The sequence below is a fragment of the Ochlerotatus camptorhynchus genome, unplaced genomic scaffold (assembly GCF_037179485.1).
Source record: "Ochlerotatus camptorhynchus isolate MF236.1 unplaced genomic scaffold, CSIRO-AGI_Acam_v1.1 ptg000040l, whole genome shotgun sequence".
Taxonomy (NCBI): domain Eukaryota; kingdom Metazoa; phylum Arthropoda; class Insecta; order Diptera; family Culicidae; genus Ochlerotatus; species Ochlerotatus camptorhynchus.
This window is the reverse complement of record NW_027040531.1, coordinates 412,013-429,071: the sequence shown is the minus strand read 5'-3', so window position 1 is coordinate 429,071 and position 17,059 is coordinate 412,013. Positions and strand designations below refer to the sequence as shown.

Sequence of the window (17,059 nt, the reverse complement as noted above, 5' to 3'; positions counted from 1 at the left end):
ATCTTCGTCGGGAGATAAACATGCAGGAAAAGTCAGAAGAAGAACTTTCAGTGAAAACTTAGAGAAACTTCCAGAGGAAGTCAGCAGACACTTCCAGGGCAAGTCAGCAGGACATCTGGAGGAACTCTGAAAAAGCTTCCAGAAGAAATAGTAAGAATGGTCAGTCAGAAGAAACTTTCAGAGCAAGTCTGGAAGAAACTGCCTGATGACAACGATAGAAACTACAGGAGGAACCCAGAAGCACTTCTGGGGAAAATCGGAACAAACTACCAGAAGAAGTTGCAGGAATCTTCCGGTTGAAGTCAGAAGAAACTTTCAGAAGAGCCAAAAGAATCTTCCAGAGGAAGTCGTAAAAATCATCCTAGAAAAACTAGATCAAGATTCTGCAGAAAGATGGAAGAAGGTTGCGGAGAATATTCCAAGAAAAATACAATAACATTCCTGGAGTTAATAACAAAACACTTTCAGGGGCTACAGAATAAAATTCAGGATAAGTTGGAAGAATCTTCCGGAGTTAGTTGAGAAAAAATCCAGAGGATGTCTGAAGAATCTTTCAGAGGTAATCAGAACAAACTTTCGGGGGTAGTTAGAAGAAACTCCTGCAGGAAAGCAGAAGAAATTGCGCAAAGTTGGAATATAAATTTCTCCAAAAATTCCGGAAGAACATTCTGAAGTGAATTAAAAAAAATCTACCGAACTAAATTAAAATATAAAAATTAGGGGAACGACGGCTTCGGCATGACAGACTATTTTCGGCAACACAAATTGAAACACTATTTTCACTGGATTTTCTTACGAAAACACTTCGCTGAATGCATGCAAACGATTCTTTATGCTTTCAGCTTCAATTTGACTATATTTTTACCACTGAGAAAAAGCAATCTAGCAGGGTTTTCTTGAAATGAAACACACGCACTACAAATTGTAGCTGATTTCGAGCTGCCGATAATAGAACAGCAGATTTACATGCAGTTCAAATGGAACGGTTGCCGAAGAAAAACTGGTTGCCGACAATACTCGCTCTCACTAGAGAATATTGGAGTTTCGTAAAAGCGTTTCAAAACAGTTTTTGACAATTCTTTCGACTGAACTTGTTAGAGCAGCTGGCAGCAAAAGATTGTAAACAAACCAATACTGCATATGTGTGCGTTCCTTAGAGAAAAAAGCTATAGAAAGAAGGTCGCTGCTTAGGCTGCCGAGAATACGTAAATTCTCCTACATTGGTAAATGTATTTAATTATTTTTGGATATTAAACTACACAGAAGTTCATAATTAATTGTACCATAGGATAAAACGAAAAGTAATCCATAGCAAAATTCGCTCATATTGATTCACATTCTTTATACCGTAAGTGGTGACATAGCATACACACTTAGACATAACTACACAGTTAGAAAAAATTATGTGAATTTAAATGCTCTAAGATTGACATATACGAGCATCAATTTTGACATAAAATTGAGTCATAAATAATATACGTGAAATTCAGCCCAATGAAACGTACTTTCGATTTTTTCAGTCTCGGAGCACTTAATTTTACATGACATGTTTGTTTACGCCTCATCCTTTATGTCAAAGATGGATTCCGTCACATGTAAGATTAGGTATTTCTAAGTGTGTAACTTTACACGTTACGGAATCCATCTTTGACATAAGGATCAGACGATAAGTACGCTTGATTGAGTTGAATTGCGCGTCTAAAGGGTGTCCACGATGAAATTGCCACACTATGAAATTGCTCTAACTTTTCAACCGTTGGGTAGAATTTAATGAAAATTTGGGTGGATTTAGTTCATAGTGCATTATTTACATCCTGCAAGTTTTAAAGTCCTGTGATCAAAACTCGCGGAAATGGAGTCGAAAGAACAGCTCGTGCGTGATAAAATCTTGCGCATTCATCACGAGAACAAGGATCTCTCGCATCGTTCCATCGCTAAAACGTTGGGAATCGCGAATTCCACGGTGTCGCGAGTGATTAAGCGGTTCGAGGAACGGTTGACCACCGATCGGAAGCCCAGAAGTGAAGGAAAAAGTATTCCGTACAACACCAAAAATCACAACCGCGTAGTTGGGGCCTTCAACCGAAATCCGAACGCCTCGGTTAGGGATGTGGCTAAGAAGCTGCACCTAAGCCGAAGTTTTGTCCAGAAGGCCAAAACTAAGGCTGGGCTTCGAACGTTCAAGGTACAAAAGGCCCCTAATCGCGACGAGAAGCAGAACAAGTCCGCCAAAACCCGTGCCAGGAAGTTGTACCTCAACATGCTGACGAAAGTTGAATGCTGCATCATGGACGACGAAACATATGCGAAGGCCGACTTCAAACAGATCCCCGGCAACCTGTTTTTCACGGCCAAGGATAAGTTCAGCGTTCCGGAGCATGTCCGCACTCAGAAGATGTCCAAATTTGCGAAGAAATTCCTGGTTTGGCAAGCCATCTGCACGTGCGGGAAGCGGAGTGCACCTTTCGTGACCCAGGACACGATGAACGGACAGGTGTACATAAAAGAGTGCCTCCAAAAGCGGCTGCTTCCTCTCCTGAAGGCCCACAACGTCCCAACAATTTTCTGGCCGGATTTGGCCTCATACCACTACTCCAAGGACGTGCTGAAGTGGTATGCGGACAATAAGGTCAATTTCGTGCCGAAAATGTTCAACCCTCCCAACACTCCGGAGCTCCGCCCCATCGAGAAGTACTGGGCGATTATGAAGCAGCACCTTCTTAAACGACCTAAGGTAGTGAAGACAGTCGAGGAACTGAAGAAAGTATGGGTTTACATGCAAAAAACGGTTGATTCACAGGTTATGCAGAATCTTATGGCCGGGGTTAAGGCCAAGGTGCGGGCATTTGCGTATGGACTGTAAATAAAATACGAGTAAAATGGTAAAATGAAGTTTAATAGTTATTTCTCAATCCCTGCAAATTTGATGGCAATCGGATGAAAACTCGAATTTTGCGAATCAATTTTGTGTGTGGCAATTTCATCGTGGACACCCTTTATTATGATTCCATTTTATGTCAAAATTGGCGCTCGTATATGTCAGTCTCAAAGCACTTTTATTTACATGATTTTTTCTAAGTTTGTAGCATAGATCGAGTTGCTCAAATGGGTAGGTGGTACGAGCACCAATCTGTTGTTGAGATGAAGACACACCTAGGAGCTCCATTCAGTACTGTTAGGTAGTAATCATTACCTCTTAGGTAAAATATGTGTTTTCTTCCAACAGACTAGAACAGTCCTGGTCACGTCATTGAAACTGATGGGGATGGGAAAGGAATGTTAGTCCAACATTTACTTAAGAGAGATGAAGAGAACTCTACGACCCCTCATAACTTTCACGGGAAGGGTCCGATCAAATCTGGCAGTGGATAAAGTTCCAGTGGAGGGGAGGGCAATCTTACACACCCAATTTTGACATTAAGTTCCAGCAAAACGAATTGCTGGATGATGTCCAGCAAAATCATGTTTTACTGGAAATCAGTAATCTGAAATATTTTGCTGGGTGTTCCAGTAAATTGTATCAAACTGGTTGGTAAATGACTGGTTCGCGGTTTTAAATATTTTGCAGTCTTAGAAGCGTTCGGCTGGCAAATTATCATTAGGATGACGTAAATTTTGCTGGAATCGTGGAGTACTTAATCTTACACGTGACGGAATCCATCTTTGACATAAAGGAAAAGACGTAAACAAAGATGTCGGCCCTGTGTCTGATGTGCGAGAAGAGGTCTTCCAGCTTGCTTGTCTAGGCAAGTATCAACATAATTTTCATAATTTCCTGCCTGATGATGATTCCCTCCTCAGATCACCCACTTGTTCTGCCGGGAGTATCTCCAGCCAACATGGACAACGCCTTGAACGTCCCCTACCTATGTCGGGACGCGCCGAAAATTCCTACACGCCGGCATCTCGTGACAACAGTTGTGGAATTGCTGGTGACAACGATGTTTGGCTTTACTTCCAAAACGTACGTGGTCTAAGAACCAAAATTGACGACCTGGTTGTAGCGGTATGTGATTGCAATTACGATGTCATCATATTGATAGAAACGGGCCTTGACGACAGCATCAACTCACTGCAACTTTTTGGTACTGACTTTAATCTATTTCAATCAACCACACATAGCATGGGATTGTCTTGATGATGGAATCTTAAACCTTGATCCTTCCACGACGTCTGCTGCCAGTGCTGCCCTGATGGATGGAACGAGCTTCCTGAATATCCGGCAATACAACTCTATTCGCAATCACCTGGGGCGCATCCTAGATTTGGTTTTCTGTGATTCCGATTGCAACATTGTAGTTAACGAAGCGGTGTCCCCATTGCTGGCTATTGATTTGCATCATCCACCGATTTTATTCTCCTTACCAACTCAATCCGATTGTGTTGACCGTGTGGAATCCCTTGATGCTGGTGAACATACGCTCGACTACTCAAAAATCGACTTCGTCATGCTCAACGAGTTCCTGATGAGCTGTGATTGGAGCAGTATTCTGGCAACAAATGACGTCAACGATATGGCAGCACAATTTTGCAACATAATTTGAAATTGGCTCACCGATAACACTCCAAGACGAAAACCTCCTATATCTCCTGCTTGGAGTTCTCCTCTCCTGCGGCTTTTGAAACGCGATAAAAATTCCTGGCAGCGTAAACTTCGCCGACATCGAACTTCTGAAACGAAACGCAATTTTCATCGCTCTTGCAACGCCTATCGTAAGCTTAATTCAACCCTATACAAGTCATATGTCTTGCGTGTCCAGACCAATTTACGTAGAAATCCCAAGAGCTTCTGGAAGTTTGTGAACTCCAAGCGAAAATCGTCGAATATTCCTTCATCCGTATTTTTTGGCGATTTGGAGTCTACTTCTATGCTCGAATCGTGTGATCTATTTTCCCGCCACTTCAGTTCTGTTTTTTCGGATTCAGCCGCCAACGCAGATGAAGTAGAAAGAGCGGCTTGCAATGTTCCTGAGGGTCTCATCGATTTGCGTACATTTGTGGTTAGCAATATGTATGTCGTTAAAGCTGTTAGGAAGTTGAAGAAATCTGTTTCACCGGGTCCTGATGGTGTACCTGCAATCATTTTTTGCCGCTGTGTTGCTGTTTTAGCTGATCCCCTAGGTCGCATCTTTACCGCTTCGTTGCACCAAGGAGTTTTCCCCGAAATATGGAGACTTTCCTTTATGTTCCCTGTCCATAAGAAGGGCGACAAACGTGACGTGACAAATTATCGTGGCATAACAAGTCTATCTGCAGCTTCAAAATTATTCGAGATCATTGTGAACGATGCTATCTTCTTTCATGTCAAGAGCTACATTTCAGCAACGCAACACGGATTTATGCCAGGACGCTCAGTTACATCAAATTTGCTGGAGTTCACCTCAACATGTATAAATCACTTGGAAAATAGGGCTCTAGTTGATACCGTTTATACCGATCTGAAAGCGGCATTCGATTGCATCGATCATGGTATTCTTCTTCGGAAAATGTCTCACCTGGGAATTTCGGATGGTTTGGTTGATTGGCTGAAATCATATCTTTCCAACAGAACACTTCGTGTCAAGCTGGGTTCGTGCACTTCATCACCATTTGCTGCAACCTCCGGTGTTCCCCAGGGCAGCAATTTAGGACCATTGCTGTTCACAATCTTCTTCAACGATGTGACGCTCCTCTTGCCGAGTGGTTGTGTGCTCATATACGCCGATGATCTCAAACTATACATTGTTGTCAAGAACGTCGAGGATTGCCGTCAGCTCCAAGCAATGTTATACCAATTTGTTGATTGGTGCCGCTTATACAAGCTTTCCGTCAGTATATTAAAATGTGTGGTCATGACATTTAATCGCACAAGAACGCCAATCGTATTCGATTACTCAATTGATGGATTTGTACTAGAAAGAGTAGAACAAGTAAGCGACCTAGGTGTAATGCTGGACCCTAAACTTACGTTTGACTTACACCGTTCAATGGTAATCACTAAGGCTAATCGTCAGCTTGGTTTTATATCAAGAATCTCAAGAGATTTTTCGGATCCGTACTGTTTAAAAGCACTGTACTGTTCACTCGTTCGTCCGATTATCGAGACTGCATCTGTTGTTTGGACTCCCTACCAACTTTCCTGGAACATCAGAATAGAACGTATCCAAAAAACATTCATTCGTCGAGCATTAAGACAACTTCCTTGGAGAGATCCACTAAACTTACCTCCGTATGCTGAGAGATGTCGCTTGCTAAGCATGGACACGTTACAACGACGGCGACAAATTCAACAGGCAACATTCGTCGCGAAGTTATTAAGTGGTGAAATTGACTCTACCCACTTACTCTCTTGCTTGAACTTTCGTGCGCCAAGCAGATTTCTACGCTCAACGTTCCTATTGCGTCAAGACTCACACCGCTCTTCTTTTGGACAACATGAACCTGTTACGAGTATGATTCGCACGTTTTCTACAGTTGAAGAGTTGTTCGAGTTTGGGGAACCTGCTGCTCAATTCCAGAGACGTATTATTAACTCCAGATACATTTAGTATTTGTTATGGCTTCTGGTTCATTAAGACTTATTGTCAGATGGATGTATTAAATAAAAATAAAATAAAATAAAATAAAATAAATGTAAAATTAAGTGTTCCGAGACTGAAAGTTCGAAAGTACGTTTGATTTAGCTGAATTTCGTGTCTAATATGACTTAACTTTATGTCAAAATTGACGGTCGTATATGTCAGTTTCAGAGCACCTAAATTTACATATTTTTTTCTAAGTGTGTAGTGTCAGAAAGCACCTCTTCAAATTATATTCTTGTTCATCTTAGCAAACGGTCTCATCAGCCCTATGGCAAGGTTTCGATCTTTCTCAGGGTCAACCGAAATCTGGTACCAGTCTCGGGTGTGCTCCTATTTGATAGCTGGGCCTCGGCAGCAGGCTTGGGTTCCCACTGTCTGGCAGGAAATTTTTGTTCACTTCGTTGTAACGGAACCGGAGTAGGTCGAAGGCATTTACTACACTGAAGGTGGTGATAATGTCATCCAAACCCGTGTGGTATGCGCCTCCTTGATGACCAGCACGATGTGCTTCTTTTCCACTTCCGATAGTTCCAGGTTTTGGCCCTGTATGTGGCTAGCAATATTGTGCAGCCATCGTTTGTGGTTTTCTTATTTAGGGGACGATGTTCTGCAGGGAACTGTTTCTTCTTCTTCTTTATTTAATTCCTTTATTTAACATGGTGTTACAGGTTGTGATTCTTAGGAGCATGAAAGCCGTCTAGTCTATAAAAAAAATTTCGTGGGCTCGTCCGGGATTTGAACCCGGGACCTCTCGCACCCTAAGCGAAAATCATACCCCTAGACCAACGAACCCGATGAAAATTCCCCTTTGAACTAACGTCATGTCTCGATCAACAATTCAATTATTGGTTGAAATTTCGTGCAAACAAAGTATTCAAACTATCAGATCAGATACCTACCGTTGTGGACTCATTTTTATTTTTTTTTTATTGATTTTTTTATTCAATATTGCATCGATCATGCAACATAATTCTAGAGGATAATTAAATATTATTATTGTATCATAAACGTTGACTCATTTATATCTGGACGCAAAACAACAGATGTATCTCGGAACCATCTTAATGAAATAAAAATGTTAAGTACTTAAAATGATGGTCATTTATTGTACTTTAATGGAAAAATAGCAAAAGAACTATTCCCATTTGGTTTTGATGAAATCTCGATCTTTTCTTCGAATACAACTCATCATATTTTGGATATTCTGTTGGCTAACCTGAGCGGGCGTTTTGTTCCATCATCTCTTCATCTCTGTCGCATCCCGAGGCACCTTTCCACTCTTCTACAACTTCTGTCTGACAATTGCCCAATATTTCTCAATTGGGTGGAACTGAGGACAGTTGGGTGGATTGATGCCCTTTTTGAAGAAATCTACCCTGTTGTCTCGATACCACTGTATAACTTCTCCGCTGTAGTGGCAGCATGCCAAATAAGGTCAAACTTTACAGGTCCATTGTGAGCCATAACGGAAGAATACGTTTTTTTTCAGGCTCTGCTGCTAGTACATTTTGAAATCCATAGTCTTGTTTGTCACGAAAACCTTAGTTTTTGTCCGCAGGCGGCAAATACCTTTCCAGATCATAAGCTTTCTTCAAAACGAATTTGAACTTGCTAGGGACATCATCTTGACCAGTGGCTTTATAGAACTTTTGTCCGGGAAGCTCCCTACAATCCATCTTCGCGTACGTTTCGTCGTCCATGAGGATGCATCCTTCATACTTTGTAAGAACCTCATTGTACAACTTCTGGGCACGTCTTTTGGCCACTAGATGCTGCTTCAGTGTCCTGTTTGGTTGCTTACTGGCCCGAAAAGATCGATCGCTGACGAATCCTTCTGACGGTGCTTTGGCTGGCATTGAATGTTGTAACAATCCCTTTTGTTACGCCCGCTCAGCCCACAAGTGACTCTAACCACACTCTGGGAGGTTTGCGAAAATAAAGGAGAAACCAAGACACATAATTTGCTTATGGATGGCGATTTATTGCAATTTTAGCCCTAATTGGATAGCAAAGGTTCCATCCCCTGAAAAAAAGTTATGTGTATTTGCTCATTTTTCTATGCTTTGATTCCACTTTCTCTGTCTCTTGGATTCAGGCAAAGTTGCCAGTCTTCTTGATATGTAGTCTTCGATAAAACCTAGTTTAAGTATTTATTTATTTGTCAAAATTATATTATTTATGTAACTCTTATTTTTATTATTTTAGTTTTAATTAAGTCCCTGTCTAACTAGCTAAGGTTTTATTTGTGATTTTCACTCTATACAAGTACATATATTAAACCCCATTTATGGAAGGAATACTCTGCACTGAGTGAAGGAACAGAGTGACTTGTCACAATTTCTTAGCGATATCATAATCCAACAGCTCTGGGTTTGCCCTAACCGATCCTGCCGATCGATAGTATGCCGCTCACGAAAACGTTTGAGAACACTGCACACGGTCGATTTAGCCAATTTCAACGACTTCGTGATTTTTGAACCTGACCACGTTGGATTTTCCAAGCGGGCGTCCAAAATTAATTTTCGGTTCGCGGCTTTCATCAAGTATAACTTCTTTTAACCCTAGTTTTAACCCTCCGTTACTCGCGCTGTTGTACTTTGTACAACACACATGAGTTTTCCATTGCCATTTTGTTGGTGAGTTAAAAATCGATCTGAAACCAACGAGAATTCATCAAAAAAACTTGTTTTGATCTAAACAAGCTAAACTTTGATTACAGTAAACACCTAAACAATGCTCACTACGCGACGCTAGTATACACGTGAAATTCTCAAATAAAATATCTCGAGTTCCCAACCACATAGAAAGATACTGTTTTTGGCATAGTTGTTCAGGAGGTCAAGGCTTTTTCATAGGTGGACAGTAGTTCAGAGTTTTCTCACTTTGTGGCGCTACTATACATGTGGAACTGTATGCATATAAAATATCTCTAGATCCTGACCAGGTAGAAGGTAAATGTATTCGGCAAAGTTTTTCAGGAAGTCAAGATCTTTTTGTTGGGTGACAAAAGTTCAGAATTTTCTCACTATGCTGCGCTAGTATATACGTGCCTTTCTCCCATATTCAATAGCTCGAGATCTTGATCAGCTAGAAAGTTGCTGTCTTCGGCAAAGTTGTTTAAGGGGTCAAGACTTTTTGGCTGGTAAACAGCAGTTAAGTATTTTCTCACCACGTGGCGTTAGTATACATGTACACTTCTTGCATATGCTATGTCTCGAGATCCTGATCAGATAGAAAGTTACTGTCTACGACAAAGTTGTTCAGGAGGTCAAGGTCTTTTGGCTGGTGGACAGTTGTTCAGAACTTTCTCACTTTACGGTGCTAGTATACAGATTGAAAATTACTGTCGTCGGTAAAGTTGTTCAGGATATCACAAAATTTTTGCTCGTGGACAGTTGTTCAAAATTTTCTCACTACGTAGCGCTCGATATCTCGAGATCCTGACCAGATAGAAAGTTACTGTCTTGAACAAAGTTGTTCAGGAGGTTAAAGCCTATTTTTGGTGCACAATATTTCAGAATTTTCTCACTACGCGGCACTAGTAAAAAAAAAGAAATTTTCACGTATAAAATATCTCGAGATCCTGACCAAATAGAACGTTACTGTCTTCGGCAAAGTTGATCATGAGGTCAAGGTCTTTTGGCTGGTGAACAGTAGTTCAGTATTTTCTCACTGCCCTGCGCTAGTATATACGTGCAATCCTCATATATGCTACAGTTCGAGATCCCGAACAGCTAGAAAATTACTGTCGTCGGCAAAGTTGTTTAGGAGATCAAAGCTTTTTGGCTGGTTAACAGTAAATAGTTCAGAATATTTTCGGTATGCGGCGCTAGTGTGCATGTAAAATATTTGTTTATTCTATAGCTTAAGGTCAGGAAGTGACTGTCATCGTCAAAGTTGTACATGCGGCAAAGTTCTTCCGGATGGTGAACATGCAAATGTGTTTTGTTCAAAGCTCTCTCATTTTACGTCGAAGTTTTGATCTCTTTAGGTTATTTGAATGGTATCAATGGTAGGGGCAAAGGGGAGGCTGTCACAAAAAATTCTGTACTGTCGACTAAAGAAAAAGTTTTGATCTCCTGGACAACTTTGCCGATCACAGTTTAGCAGGTCTCGAAATATATCGAAAGCGAGAATTGCACGTGTATATAAGTGCAATGATGTGAAAAAAAAATTGAATTTCTGTCCACCAGCCTTGGCTCCCTGTACAACTTTACCGAAGACAGTAACATTCTATTTGGTCAGGATCTCGTGAAATTTCATATGTGAAACTTTCACGTGTTTACTAGCGCCACTTAGGAAATTCTCCACTATTGTACACCAAGCAATAGGCTTTGACCTCCTGAACAACTTTGTCGAAGACAGTAACTTTCCATCTGGTCGTAATCTCGAATCAAACCACATGCGAGAATTTCACGTGTATTCTAGCGCTACGTAGTGAGAAAATTTTGAAATACTGTCCACTAGCATTATCTATCAGATCAAAACTCGAGATATTTTACATGTGAGAATTACTAAAGCCACGTAGTGTAAAAATTCTGAACTATTGTGCACCAAGTAATAGGCATTGACCTCATGAACAATTTTTTCCAAGATAGTAATTTTCTACCTATTCAGAATCTCGAGCTATAGCATACGCAAGAATTGTACACATTTACTAGCACCACGTGGTGAGAAAATGCTTGGCTACTGTCCACCAGCCAAAAAGTCTTGACCCCCTGAACAAGTTTGCCGAAAACAGTAACTTTCTATCTGCTCAGGATTTCGAGCTATTGTATATGTGAGAATTGCATGTGTATACTAGCACCGAGTAGTGAGAAAATTCTGAACAACTGTCCACCAACAAAAAGATCTTGACTTCCTGAACAACTTTGCCAAAGACATTTACTTTCTATCTGGTCAGGATCTAGTGATGTATACGAGCACTACCTAGTGAGAAGATTCTGAACTATTGTTCACCAGCAAAAAGGCTATGATCTCCTGAACAGCTTTGCCTAAGATAGTAACCTTCTATCTGGTCAGGATTTCGAGAAATTTAAATGAGAATTTCACGTGTATACTAGCGCCGCGTAGTGAGAAAATTCTGAACTTCTGTCCACCAGCCAAAAATACTTGACCCCCTGAACAAGTTTGCCAAAGACAGTAACTGTCTATCTGCTCAGGATATCGAGCTATTGTATATACGAAAATTGCAAGTATATACTAGCGCCACGTAGTGAGAATTTTCTGAACTACTCCTCCAACGAAAAGATCTTGACTTCCTGAAAAACTTTGCCGCAGACACTAACTTTCTATCTGGTCAGAATCTCGAGTTATTTTATATGAGAATTTCACGTGTATACTAGCGCCGCGTATTGATTTTTTTTTGAACTATTGTGTACCAAGAAATAGGCCTTGATCTCATCAACAACTTTGTCAACGACATTCTAGCGCTACGTAGTAAGAAAGTTCTGAACTACTCTCCACCAGCAAAAAGGTTATGATCTCTAGAACAACTTTGCCCAAGACAGTAACTTTCTATCTGGTCAGGATCTCGAGATTTTCCATGTTGTAGTCAATTAAGTCAAATCCCACGTAGTATGGACACCGTTTACGCGGTTTCCATTCACATTTTCTCTATTATCCGCATTTTGTGGGAGTTAACTGTGATAAAAGTTTTCATATCGATTGCTAGCTCGGCTGCAAAATGACAATGGAAAACTCACACTGTTGTACAAAGAACAACGCGCGAGTGCGGTGAGTACTCGTGTTACAAAAGTTGGCACGAGTGACGGAGGGTTAAACAAAATGAATCGGAAACATTTCAAAACAAACTGCTGTCAAAACATAACAGATTCGACCGCTTGGAGCACTGCATTAAAATATTTAAACAGTGCGTTCCGATAGTAAATGATTCAAGCTTTAAGGTTTTAAGATTAATTCTAGTTAGATCTGGAATCAGGGCCTAACAGCTTTTGTAAACAATGACTCATATCGATAATTTCTAGAAATTCAAGGTTAGCCCACGCAAACCAACATCCTCATCAGGTAGGGAAAGATTTCCCCTATCCGATGCTTATGCTGTTCTGCGTGGGCGTGCCTTGAGTTTCCAGAAATCATCGATAGAAGCCATTTTTTACAAAAGCTGTTACGCCCTAATTCCAGCTCTATCTAGAATTGTTGAAAATGATTAAACAAAAACATTTAGCAAACAGTTGCCTGGATTTTTGGACCAGCTGGGACCGAAATACTTATAATTAATTTTAGTAAATCATTAAGGTTCATGGAATCTATCAACTTTGCGTTTTCATTGGCACTGATCTTGCCAAGAAAATAAGAAGGCATACAGACCTGAACATTAAATGAGATGCTTGCTTCTCTGCAGCAGACATGTAGATCAATTTTGAATTTCGTCCATTAAGTAGATCGCCAGATGTGTGCCCGTGAAATGGTAAAATAAATTGCTTACAAAATAACTCGATTAATAATTGTTATTCCTTTTGCTGGTCAGCTCGCCATCAGCCTAAATGTATGCAACAGCCAAGTGATTTCTTTCGATTTTCAAGAAAGCCTCTTCATAAAAAAAAAAAATCTTTCCAGTGACACACAAGCACCGCCTTCTACTGTCCAATCGGGCTCCATCATACGAAAGAACATACGGAACAAGACTTTACACATATGTTATTCATTGTGTACCATGCTGTGCCCGTTCCTCCCTTCCTCCTCCTCCTCTTTTTCCGTCCATGACATGTTTGCTTGGAGATCCGCATGAGTAGCTGTGTAGGAGAGTGTGTTGAAGGACACTCTTTTTTCCCTGTTCCATAAGAACATCATCATCAACAACAACAGCAACAGCAATAATGGTTTCAGTCAGCAACATACGCTAGGTAGGTACCTCGGTAGGAGGACCAACGCGTCAAAGGGAAAATGAGCGTGAAAGATATGAAACTGTGCGGGTGGCAGCGGAGATAAGGACCCGGTCGGCGAGTTTGTATGTGGGTGGCATGCGAAAATGGGGTTTAGTTTTCAGGACTTTTTTTTCTCGCACTGCGCTCTTTCGGAGTAAGACAAAATGTATATACCTTAGGGTCTTGAATGATATTTACTCAGCTGTTGTGGGGGAAGTGAGGGGGCAGCAAGTGTGGGGGGAAAGGGCGTTCGGATGGTGGTTTGGACACCACCGTGACAATTTTCATGATGTTCCAAATGAAACACTATGTTTCAACTGGCATGGAAAATGTGGAAGAAAATTTCTTTCCGGAGGAGGCGAAGAATGTGTGCCGTGCTGGTTGGTGAAGTTTTGCACTTGAAATGTGGGATGTAATTCCATAGGACGACGATACGTACCTACTTTTGGCGTGTAATGTTTCGGGCTGTGATGTGAGGGGCTGATTTTGAAACCTTTTCCGGTGGAACAGTGCTAGAGAGGTGGAAACCGGTGGGGAAGGCGATGGGTGCGAAAGCTACCATGCAAAGGTAGAAACACAATTTATTCAGCGAGGAAAGAGCGTTTTCGTGCTACTAATTATCGCGATTCAGCTAATTACGGTAATTAATGTGCGATGTAGTATCTGCTAACTGGACGATTTCGCCTTCCCCTGCAATGTAAAGTTATCCTGGTAAGTCGAGATGATCAAATTGGTTTGGTTGTGTTAAAATTATTTAATGGGAATCCAGTCGAGTTTGAATAAAATTAAACGAATACAGTTTGTGTTTCCAGGTCAAAAGCCTTCATATAATTCATGAAGTGACTCGAAACATCTCTTGCAAATAAACAATGTAGATCAGCTTACACAGCATGTTCAACTTTTGGGTTTTGGTGATCCCATAATCTTTTTAATGTTTCCAAATCTCTTTACATCTTGAGTTTGTTTCTGTGTTCAAACCAAAACCTTGAAATTACATGTAGGATCTCGACAATTTCTAAATGTCTCAGAATCAATGAAATTTTTCCAAATTGTTCAATTTTGGAAAAAAAAATAAGTAACACAATTATAGCGATTTTTTTGTCCGTCTCTCTACTTAGATGAACAGCTATCGCAAAATCTCATTCATCCCCCCTGGCTTTATTACGTCCTCACTTACGGCTTTACGCCAACTTTCAATATAGTACCTTTGAGTACTTTCACAATTGTCAGTTGAGAGCTTTCTAAGTCTGTATTCTCTTTGCATTAGTAAGTAGTACAATCATACTCTATGCCTAGGGAAGTCGAGAAATTTTCCAACCTGAAAAATTCCTAGACCGGACATGGTCATGTCCAGTGGTCTGCACCGTTAACCGAAAAGGCAGCGTTAATAACCGTTAATCAGCATGTCAGTGAATTTAACGCCTTACAAAAACATCTGTGATGGTAGTTTAATATGCCTATTCAAAAAATTATAATGATCACACACTGTAAACATATAGCTGAGAATTAGTTTAGCTATTCGCAACAAATGAATTATTTTAAGAAAAAAATAAAAACTTAGTTTTTCTTCTGCAAAATGCATGACTCCTTTTTTCAAGTGTTCATTACGGGATAATGAACAAACTTGATCCTCTGTTTAAATTTCAAATACATCTCTGAGAAAAAATCAAAATTTGATGCACATTTTTCACAGGATATATCTTATGTTACTTCATAAATACTCAAAAATACCCGTTTTCAAATTTTTATTTTGTGACTCACTTTGAGAAATTTTATAAACTCACGACCCACCAACATTGAATACAGATGTTGTTGGGTACAAATGACGTTAAACACTCGAGAAGAACTTAACAATGTAAAAATAAACCTTAAAACTGCATGATTCACTTTAAACGAAAAAAAAAACAAAAACAAAATGAGGTATTTCACCAAACCGCTAACATATAAAAAAGGTAAATCAAAGTTCAGTCTTAAATGTTCAAAAAAGTTCTGAAAACTTTTAAAGGTTCTTGGCAACGCATTTGTAGCTATCAACCAATCAAATAGTATTAAAACTACAAATGGCTCCATAATGATAGAATTGCTTTTAAATATGTAAAAACGCCAAAATTAGCCTCATATTTAGTAGCCAAACTTTAAACCGGCTTGACAACTCTTATAATAGCTTGAAAAATTATCCTAAAACCGTTTATAACGGCCCATTGAAATCTTGATTATAACTATTTTTCGATCTGGCATTGTAATCTTCAAAGTTGTATTAGAAAAATGTTGTATTTTCATAAAGAACACACACAGTTCGAAAAAGTAGTGTAAATTTCTGTTCAATATGATGCACATAAATGGAGCGTCACATATCATATACGTTTATATTATATATCATGTAAAGTTCTGACACATCTCATGCCTTGTAGCCAATATTGTGATTGTATACAAAAGCCCATCTTTGTAAACAACATTATTTGCTAATTGCTCGGTTGCATGAAATGAAATACAAGTCTACGTGAATGAATGTTTACATCACAATTAAAATTCAGAATTTTTATCTGTGCACATATGCACGAGCATCAAATGTAATTTTTCTGTTTATGTTTGCGGAGTTCGATTCGCTGCAGCTGTTCCAACCGCAGCTACCGGAAAGTTTGTTATGGCTTGGTCCCAATCGGAACGTCCTTCCGCGGGTGCAAAATTTTTCAATCATCTTCATCATCTTCCTGGACAATCCGTTCGGCTGCAGCAAATAAATTCGAAAAAGTTATACGCATGTTGTTCGAGAGAAAGCAGCAAGTGATTGAAAGTGTCGGCAATAATATGAATCCGTACAACGGGCTTTCCTGCAACATCCTATTTACCCTATTGTATGTTCCATGTTTGCCAAGAAACTTGTTGCCTGTTCGGGATGGATTATGCTTCTGATTATTTATGCTGCTCTTTTGAATGAACTTCTTGTCGGACGTACTATGAACATCTTCTGAACAGCAGAACCTCTCGTAAGAAGCTCTCTGAACTTCGCCTCAAAACTTACGAGAACTTAAATGAAGTTCTGTGAACTTCTCGTAAAATATCTGAACGCCTCGTTGGAAGTTCTCTATGCATCTTGTCGGAAGTTCCCTTAGCTTGTCATCGGAAGATCTATAGACTTCGCATCAGAAGATCTATGATCCTCTGATCGGAAATTATCTTAACTTCTTGTCGGTAGTTCTCTGTATTGTGAACTTTAGGGATTCTTTTAAGTACTCTGAACTTTAGAGAAATTCAGTAAACTTTTCGTTGGAAGTTCTGTATACTTTTCGTCGGAAGTTCTGTGAAAATTTGTTCGGAAATTATGCGTTTTGCAAACTTTTCTTTAGACGTTCTGTGAACTTCAGAGAATTTTAGTGAAATTCAGAGAATTTCGCCTGAAGTTCAGATAATTTCGCCAGAAGTTCAGAGAACTTCCCTTGAAGTTATCAGATCATTCATATACTGCATAGGAACTCTTTCAAGCTCATTAGGTGTAGTTCTGCGATCTTCAAGGAGGTATTGTAAACTCTTAAGAAGTTCAGTGCACTCCATAGTTCTTTTGTGATCTTCAGAGAAATTGTTCGAACGCCATAAATTTCTGAGAGCTTCTCC

The 17,059-nt window shown here is 39.9% G+C and overlaps 1 protein-coding gene and 1 non-coding gene across 2 annotated transcripts in view; one reads left to right on the top strand and one right to left on the bottom strand.

Annotated features, from left to right (window-relative positions):
• LOC135713013 (neuronal acetylcholine receptor subunit alpha-7-like) overlaps window positions 1–17,059 on the top strand; it is a 382,027-nt gene that overhangs the window by 37,891 nt on the left and 327,077 nt on the right. The gene's annotated exons all lie outside the window — the stretch shown is intronic.
• Window positions 7,281–7,352, bottom strand: TRNAP-AGG (transfer RNA proline (anticodon AGG)). The gene has a single exon. It is a non-coding gene; the product is annotated as a tRNA-Pro (tRNA).